We start from the raw sequence: 9,697 nt of genomic DNA on the forward strand, positions 1-9,697 counted from the left end.
CAACAATGCTGTGACCACACTGCGGGCAGACTGCAAGAAGTAGAGGAGACAACCACCAAACTGATGGCTTATTCTATCATTAGATTCACCAAGTCGACAACAAAGAGCTTCCACCGTAGTTAACAAGATGCCAAACATGGTCCCCTTTTTGGCATTCCAGACCTTGGCTCCCATCTAAACATCTCTGTCTTGGAAGAGGGGGGAGGGATAGCTCAGTGGTTTGAGCAGTGGCCTGCTAAACCCCAGGTTGTGAGTTCAGTATTTGAGGGCCATTTAGGGAACTGGGGTAAAAATCTGTCTGGGGATTGGTCCTGCTTTGAGCCAGGGTTGGACTAGATACCTCCTGAGGTCCTTTCTAACCCTGATATTCTATGTCTAATATAGTGAGGGTTAATGGAAACCTGATTCACCATATGTGGGGTTCACTGATCATAAAGGCCCAGATGCTTATCCCCAGGTCAATGTGAATCTCAGGTCTTCCCCAAATATCACGCTGTCAGCCAATCCTTAACTAAATCTAAGATTTATTGTTAAAAGAAAGAAGAGTTACAAATGGTTAAAAGATCAATATCCAGACAAGTGACTTTCCATGTTCATAGTTCAGGATCACAACAGTGATGGAATAAACTGCTGGTTTGTAAAAGTCTCTCTGGAATCATCCCAACAGATCAGAATCCAAAGGCAGCTTAGATGTAAAGTCTGTTAGTTTTCCAGGCATTTTCCAGGTTCTTCCAAATGATTATTTGGAAGATCTCTGTCCTATGGCTTACACTGTCCCTGTTCAACATTTAAGCAGTCTAGAGATGATAGGATCAGGCCCAGGCCTTCTCTTTTATAGCTATTCTACCAGGCTGACAAGCCTACCTCACAGAAATTGTCACAGAAGGCCCTTCCCCCAATGCGGATGGCCTGTTGTACTTTGCTTTGAAGATAATCTTCTATTTCCTGTGCATACCCAGTAAACTAGTTACATTCATTCACATAAGGTAATTAGCCGTTCTTCCATTATAACACAGATAGTTAAGCTGAAGATAATGTAGAAATGATTGGTTTCCTGAAGTGTCTTACATCTTTGATTTTAAGGCTAACTGAACACCTTGCACACATAATTAAGGCAATTAAGCCACAAAGGGAATTAGCATCTACAAGCTAATTTACTTACATTGTGAAACTTCTAACCGAGTATAGATAACCACAGACAAATACACTTAGCATCTATTGTTCATTTTTGAATGAGTTGATGATTGCTAGTCTAATACATCTCTTTGAAATTCACATGCACGTGAACTGTCTTGACACAGTAGAAGTGCCTCTTGTTAAGTTATTATGGGTCATACACAGGTTGACTGGTCTGCCAGTGTCACAAATGCATTCTTGGTTCTTATGCTCCCAGGATGCTAAAGCTGAATTTCTATGTAATCAGCTAAGAACATAAACCATAAGAGTGGCTATCCTGGATCCCCAGAAGAATGGTTCATCTACCCAGTATCCTGTCTTCTGACAGTGGTGGGTGCCAGATGCATCAGAGGAATGAACAGAACAAGGCAATTGTCAAGTGAACCATCCCCTGCTGGACAGTCCCAGCCCCGGCATCTGGCAGTCAGAGGTTTAGAGACATCCAGATCATAGGGTTGCATCCTGACCATGTTAGCTAGTAGCCAGAGATGGACCCATCCTCCGTGAACTCATCTCATTCTTTTTTGAACCCAGTTATACTTTTGGCCTTCACAATCTCTCCGTGGCAATGAGTACCACAGGTTGACTGCATTGTGTGAAGAAATGCTTCCTTGTTTTTGTTTTAAACCTGCTGCCTATTAATTTCATTGGGTGACCCCTTGTTCCTGTGATATGTGAAGGGCTAAATAACACTTCCTTATTGACTTTCTCTACACCAATCAAGATTTGATAGATCTCTATCATAGTCCCTCTTAGTCGTCTCTTTTCCTAGCTGAAAAGTCCCGGTCTTTTAATCTCTCCTTATATGAGAAGTTGTCCCATATGCCTAATAATTTTGTTACTCTTCTCTGTATTTCTTCCAGTTCTAACATATTTTTTTGAGGTGAGATGAGCAAAACTGCATGCAGTATTCAAGGTGTGGAGGTACTGTAGATTTCTATAGTGGCATAATGATATTTACTGCCCAAGGCCGGCTCTACAGTTTTGCACCCCAAGCAGCCAGCTGAAATAAAATAACTACTTGGTGTGAATTCATTTCCTGAGCTCTAGTGAAGTGACATTAATGTATTCTCCATGTTCATCTTTAAAAATCTGGCTTGCTAATGCTCAGGAAAATTTGGAGTCTGAAAAATAAATACTAGTCCAAGGTACTGATCAGAAATGGTTAGATCATTTGCATTTATTAATTTGTTGCTGCTGGATGGATTCAGGCTGCTAAGGGTTACATTTTCACATTGCATCAGCTGAGAGCAGGGCGGCTCTAGAAAGTAGGCTGCCCCAAGCAGCGCGAGCGCTGCGCCGCCCTTCCCGGTCCCGCGGCGGGTCCCCTCTTCCAGCGGCTCGGTTGAGCTCCTGCCGGCATGCCTGCGGCAGGTCCACCTGAGCCGGGACGAGCGGACCTGCCGCAGTCATGCCTGCGGGAGCTCAACCGGGCAGCGGGAAGGCGGGACCCGCCGCGCAGTCATGCCTGCGACAGGTCCGCTCGTCCGGGCTCCGGTGGACCTGCCGCAGGCATGCGGTGGGAGCTCAACCGGAGCCAAATGCCGCCCCGGAAAGCGGCTGCCCCAAGCGCCTGCTTGGCGCCCTGGTGTCTAGAGCCGCCCTGGCTGAGAGAGTTGGTGCCATTTGGTATATTTTGAGAAGGTGCCCTTTATCCAAAAGGTAACAGCAGATTTCCTCGTTGTTTTTAACTTTATGCAGAACCTGGTGACTTTTCATTTAGGCTTATGATGGAACTAATAGAGCATCAAGCTTATCTTAGCAGTGTATTTGCTTTGATGGACCTTGTAGTTTGCACTAATGCATTTTATGCCAATGTTGGCAGTTGAACACAGTGACAGCAAAGGTTAGAGTTTTGTTATAGCACTTGATGTTAGCTCTAGGAACAGCCCAATCCTGGCACTAAAAGATTAAGAGATGATAGTACAATAACTTGTGAATTTTAAATGAGATCAAAACCAGTTGCTGTCACCATTTCTTCCCGGTGTGTTCTTGCATGGAGGTCTATCCAGTGTGGAAACCTCCCTGGACATTCCCTTCATGTTGTTTTCATTTGTGCTGTGGTAACAGTGAATGAGAAGAAGCAGACATGGAAGAGTGGCACTGGTCAGAGGTCTAACCAAGCCGCACACCTACTTTCTCATTTATTGTTCTGGTTGGATCACTACCCATGCTGGGTTTGAACATACAGTCCATATGTTCAAAGCCTCCTACGTGGATCTGTGCATTATTGTGTGAAAAGTTTTTCTCAGTCTTTTGACTTTATCCAAACAGAATCTCATATTCAGCTCAGATTGTTTGCTGAATGTTGAGTCTCTAAAGTGCAGTTCCAGTCAGGAAAGTGACTCTGTAAAAATAGAGAATGTCAGCGTCTTTTACTGATTCTATTTCTCTTTCAGTGGCTTCTATGTCACACTTGCTCAAAACCATTTTTAACTTTCAGCACTGTAAGTTCATCTAGGGATCTCAGAATCAAGCCCAAGTGTGTTCTCCTTCATGTATCCTCACCAGGCAATTTTGTCAGTGAGGCATGAAGCAGACTAGAATATAGCTCACTGTCGCACAGCTGTGTTGGCTCTACAGTAAAAATGTCAGTACATGAAGCAAATGATGACTCTGAAGACCCAAGGAGAGTACCGGTGGGCCATTTTACAGAGCCATTTTCTGAGCACAGTCCTGTTGCAAGCCTTAACTATGAACATTTGTTAGACTTTGTAGCAATGTGCAGTGCTGCAGACATAGCAGAGTGAACACAGGGATAGTTACAATGACCAAGAAAGCTCTTAGGAAAGATTGGATTTGCAGGGCAGTGTACAGACCTTTCCTCTCTTCCCTTGTGCTCAGTTAGATTTACTAGATTAATTTGCAAATAATCCAGTTAACTTTGTTTAAAAATGTGAACTGCATCTTGAACGACAGTCAAATTACATTGCATACATTGAGAGATTCAGTCTCAAGACATCCCTAGGTTTACCACGCTGTGAGCAGCATTGCATTGAGACCTTTGAAAAGGAATTAAGAAATCAATCTCTTTCTCCACATCAGTATGATCCCGAGCTTTCGTCACGGCAGTTTGGGGTTGAGCTCTCCTGACTGACCAATGAGGCGAGCGGTGCCACTGGTGGTGGAGAAGCTCATAAACTACATTGAAATGCGTGGATTGTACACGAGGGCATTTACAGGAAGGCAGGCTCAACCAATAAGATAAAGGAGCTCCGACAGGGTCTTGATACAGGTAAGATGAAAAAGAGAGAGTCTCAGAGGGGGAGCAAAGGGACAGCCGAGAACCTCTGTGAACAGGAATTCATGTCATCTAAAGGGGCCAGAGCAAAGGAACCGTTTTCCCTTCCCCACCGTAGACTCTGGCTTTTGGTACCATGAAACTACAGACATTTCTCTAATACCAGCCTTCACCAAAAGTCTGCACTGTGTTAGAGCCCTCCTGTCTTGTGGAACTGTTTAATTCTTCCTTGTTTTATTCCTCCTCTTGTGCACAAGTGTGCAAAAAAGAAATTGGGAGAAAAAGCTTCATTAGCCAGGCTTCATATTTATCAACATCACCTAGACTTCCAAAGTGCTTTACAAACTCTCTCTAAAGACTTTCACCCCTGGAAAACTGGCTCCTTTCACGACAAGAATTTTAACATGGTCATATTAAAAAAGTAGGTGCCAAGGTTGTGCACTGTGTGATCTGAGGTTGCTACAGTATTGATACCTGTTTTTCTATGCAGTGTTGTTGTAGCTCTGCTCACTGTAGAAGAGCCTGAGACATAAGCCCTTGTATCAGAGGCCTGAGGGCTGGGCTAAAGTAGCGGTCAAAACTTTGCTGATATAAAACAAAATCCGGCTGTGAGCTAGAGGCAGGCCCTTCTCACAGAATCTGGCAAGAACAGGGCTGATATTGCAGAAACACACGTTGCTGAGTGCTAAGCACAAAACACACACACACAGACACATTCCAGAAGGGTGGTACCAGAACACCCCATACCAAGAATGGTACAAACACATTCCCCAAAGACAACAGGAACCTATTGACCCTGCCTAAAGATATGGTCAGGATGACAATATGATGGATAGAAATGTACAAGGTGGTGGGTTGTGATATCAGAGGATGTCAACTATCAGAGGAGCAATATGTAACTTGTTTGTATCTCTGTATAAAAATGTATCTTGGGGCAGTGTCTTTATCTAGCCTAGGGAGGAGCGGAAAGTCCCGCCATTTGCTGAGCTGGTCCATTGTTATGGGTATACATGTATTAGTGCAGGATACTAGTACTGTGCTTCATCAAAATAAGCCTGGCTGGGTGCCTTCATGCCTTAATGGATCTTGTGGTCATTGGGCGGTTCGCTCGAGGTGTGCCATGTCAGTTGTCTGTGCCAGGCTGGGGTGGCACACAGAGGGAACACACACAGGCAGCCGAACATCTGACCACACCCATGATAGTGGAGAGACGGTGAGTGAGGTAATAGCTTCTGTAGGACTGACGTCTGTTGGCAAGAGACAAGCTTTCGAGCTACACAGAGCTCTTCCTCAGGACCTCTCTCACCCACAGAAGTTGGTCCAACAGCAGTGGTTAGGTCATCGCCAGTGCTAGGACTGACAGGAAAACACTGGCTTGTTTACTGGATCAAAACTGATTATTTGCTTTTCTTTGGTTTCTGGTCCACTCCCTCCACTCACGTGCCTCGGTGAACAGATATTGACCATGTGAATCAAGATGACTACAATATTCATGTCATTGCCAGTGTGTTCAAACGGTGGCTGAGAGATTTGCCCAATCCTCATGACCTTCGAACTCTACGAGGAATTTCTGCGAGCTATGGGTAAGGAAGGTCCATACAAATCCTATACAATCACACACAAAACCCAAGACAGGAAGGTACAATTAGCTGCAGGTACCAAACCCAGTTTCTGCTTGCCCAGAACAAGCAGTCTTTTTACTTTAGTTTTATCATCACCATTGTCATGACAAGCAGCAAGCAAGTAGATTGTGTGCTTGTACGATTGTACAAGCGCCAATTGTATGGAGTGTTTGAATCCAAAAAGTCATTTTGGTGATCTGTCATCTTTTATGACGTAACTGGCAAGACAGTGCTGGAGCCTCTCCCATCTGCCTCCCTCTTAGAGCCTTTTCCCACTGCCGGGGTCTTTCCTGCAACAGGGAAAGACGCCATCGAGTGATGACACTGCTAAAAATAGGCAGTGTAGGTGGGAGCCACGTAGGTGATGCTTAATTTGTGCCAAGGCTTGCCAGGGCTGAGCTCGGCACATCTGCTCCAGCAGCTCTCTGCTGTTGAAGTCTTTCCTTGCAGCCTCCTTCTGCCAGAGCCTTTCACTGACGTGTAGGTAGGCACTGCAATGTGGACACAGCCTGCTTTTCACTGTGCCATGTAGCCACAGACAGCACTGTGACACAAACTAATCCCTTACACTGTTATAGTAGTCAAAGCCTTTGCCGTTCAGAGCCCTGGTACCACTGGGCTTGCTGTGTGAAAGTTTAAAAAAAAAAAAAAAGCTTGAGCCCCGGCACCTCTTTTGTTACAAATTAAGCAGTGTGTGTAGGGTATATCCCCACAGCCTTCATGCATGTCTTTACTCACCTAAGCAGTGCCTCGCCATCTACATTGCTATTTCTGCCCGTGCTAGAGTGGTATGTAGCATATGATTTTGATGGTGAGCAGAGCAGAGTGTGCAGCATAGACGTGCCCCAGGAGACATAGTTATTATTCAGCTCCCAACTCTTTTGGAATCTGTTTAAAAGAAATCAGTGTCTTATGCTCATGTTTTTTGCATAGGATACTGCTACCCGAGGACCTGCAAAGGGGCCTGCTTGTATAGGCAGGGAGAGGAGGGAGTTGTCATCCCTGTCTCTGTGCACTAGCCTCCTGCACAGCTCCCTGTACTGGGCCATTCACACCACCTTCACAAGTAAAGATGGCAGAAGACAGCATGGGAAGTTGCCTGTAATATGTGTAACTGTGTGTGCTCTCCAGGCCTGCAGGAGAGGAAGGAGACCATCCGAGGCGTGTACTCTGTCATTGATCAGCTCTCTCGCACCCACCTCAGTACCCTGGAACGCCTCATCTTTCACCTTGTGAGGTAATGGCAGACCACAGCGTGGGATCGTCATACTGCAGCCACTCTTTCTCTTCTCCTTCCTCACTAGGGGCCTGATTCTGATACACTTACTCCCCATGAGTACCACCGTACTCCATGAGTAGTTCCACTGGAACAAGGTACTGTTCTCCGTGAGTAAGAGTACCTGAACACGGGCCTATGTGATCCAAGTACTTTTGTCGGGAAAAAGGGGAGTGAAACTTTGCAAGGGAGTGCTTTAAATTCTGAAATGGCTTTAACGCTCTGGACCCAAGGGCTCTTTTTCCAGACAATGCTCTCATTGACAGCTAATGTTCTTCTTTCGTAATAGCAACAAATGTTTCAGACTTGCTGAGAAGACAACCACTGTAGGTCTCAGCTGATTACAAACACATGGTTCCATGCCATAGACAGGGGTGAGCTGCAGCCGGTTCGCACCGGATCGCGCGAACCGGTTGTTAAATTTAGAAGCCCTTTTAGAACCGGTCGTTCCCAGTGGGACAAACTGGTTCTAAAAGGGCATTTAAATTTAACAAGTGCTCCCTGCTGCCCGGCCCGGCTCACCTCAGCTCTGCCTCCACCTCCTGCCATGAATGCTCCTTCTTGCTTCTCCTCCCACCCTGCTTCCCGTGAATCAGCTGTTAGCGCGGGAAGCCTGGGAGGGCTGAGAAGCAAGCAGGCTTCCCCGGTCCAGGAAGACGACGCTGAGGTAGGAAACCAGGAGGGGCCGTGCCCCCGCCGGTCTCCAGCCCCGTCCCTGACCACGGCCCCCCCTGTCCCCGGGTCCCCGCCCGGCCCCGACCCTCCACGGCCAGCAGCTCCCGGCCGCGGCACTCCCCCCCTCCGGCCCCGCGTTCCTCCCCGGCTGCCTGGCTCAGGCTCGGGCTCGAACGCCCTGCCCGGCCCCACGTTCCTCCCCGGCCGCCCGGCTCGGGCTCCGGCTCCGGCTCCAGCCGCGGCACCCTGGCCGGCCCCACGTTCCTCCCCGGCCGCCCGGCTCAGGCTCGGGCACCCTGCCCGGCCCCGCGTTCCTCCCCGGCCGCCCGGCTCGGGCTCGGGCTCGGGCTCGGGCTCAGGCTCCCGCTGCTGCGCCCTGGCTGGCCCCGCGTCCCTCCCCGGGTGGGGGGCGGGGGTGTTGGGGGGGGGGGGGTTGGGGTTTGGGTTTGGGAGGTGTTCGCGGGTCGGGAACAGGGTGGGGGGGGGACGGGGCAGGGGTCCCTGGGTCGGGGAGGCATGATTCCTCCTGGGGTGAGGAGGGAACCGGTTGTTATGATTTTGCCAGCTCATCACTAGCCATAGACCTAACCCACTGAGGAATGCAGTAAGATTGCAGTGGATCACAGTACTGCCATGTATTGCACCCTTTAGTTTGAACATTGAGGTCTAGGGATCATGTGTGATGCTTTTGCATGAGCTTAGACAATATCTAGTTCAGGCTATAGTCACTGTGTTACAATCTGCGAAGTTTCCTGCCATCTACATGCATTTAGACACATCTGTGCTCTGTTTCTAAGGCATAGCTTAATGATGGCTAAGTGAGTTGCTTGCTACTGTAATAAATATGCACTGTATCTATTCCTTTTTGGAAAATAGGTTAAGTAGGTCAAAACAAAAGATTTCCTAAAGAGTGTCATGGCATGTTGCGTGGTTCACTCAGTATCCATTGTCTTACCTTTTGCCCTTGTCTGGTATAATATTTACATCCTGTTGGTCTAGTTCTTTACCAGATACAACAAATTGAAGCTCTTCACTTCAAAGCTATATAATATTGTGGAAAATCTTCCCTGGCAATGACCTCCAGATCTCATGTGCATGTACAGCCCTCCTCTCCCTGCCCTGCTCTGAATTTGTATTTTGTCCTCTTTCTGTTTCTCTACAGGGTATTTCCTGCCAGTGTTATGTGAATTGGAGCTACCTTTAACCCTTGCTGCTTTGTTGTTTATTGTTTAGGATTGCCCTGCAGGAAGAGACCAATCGAATGTCAGCTAATGCCCTGGCCATTGTGTTTGCTCCCTGTATTCTCCGCTGTCCTGACACAACTGACCCACTGCAGAGCGTTCAGGACATCAGTAAAACAACCACGTAAGAATATAGCATTACAACTTCCAGGGTAAATCCTGTAATGAGGTCATGTCAGGACAGTCAAATGATCACTGAGTAATGCACTTTAATGTGCTGTAGAATGACAGCTACAAACACATCACTGGTTTGCAAATGAATTGCCTTAATGAAATACTGTCTATTCTATCAGTAACTAGCAGCTGCTAAAGTTAAACCTTTTAAAAACTGCAGGATTGGATAACCTGCACCCAGGAGTTTTTAAAGAACGGGACAGTGAGCTCTCTCCGCCATTGATGTTGATATTTAACAAATCCTGGAGTAATGGGGAAGTTCCAGAGGACTGTACAAAAAGCTAATGTGCCA

Source organism: Mauremys reevesii, linkage group 17 (genome assembly GCF_016161935.1).
Source record: "Mauremys reevesii isolate NIE-2019 linkage group 17, ASM1616193v1, whole genome shotgun sequence".
Lineage (NCBI taxonomy): Eukaryota > Metazoa > Chordata > Testudines > Geoemydidae > Mauremys > Mauremys reevesii.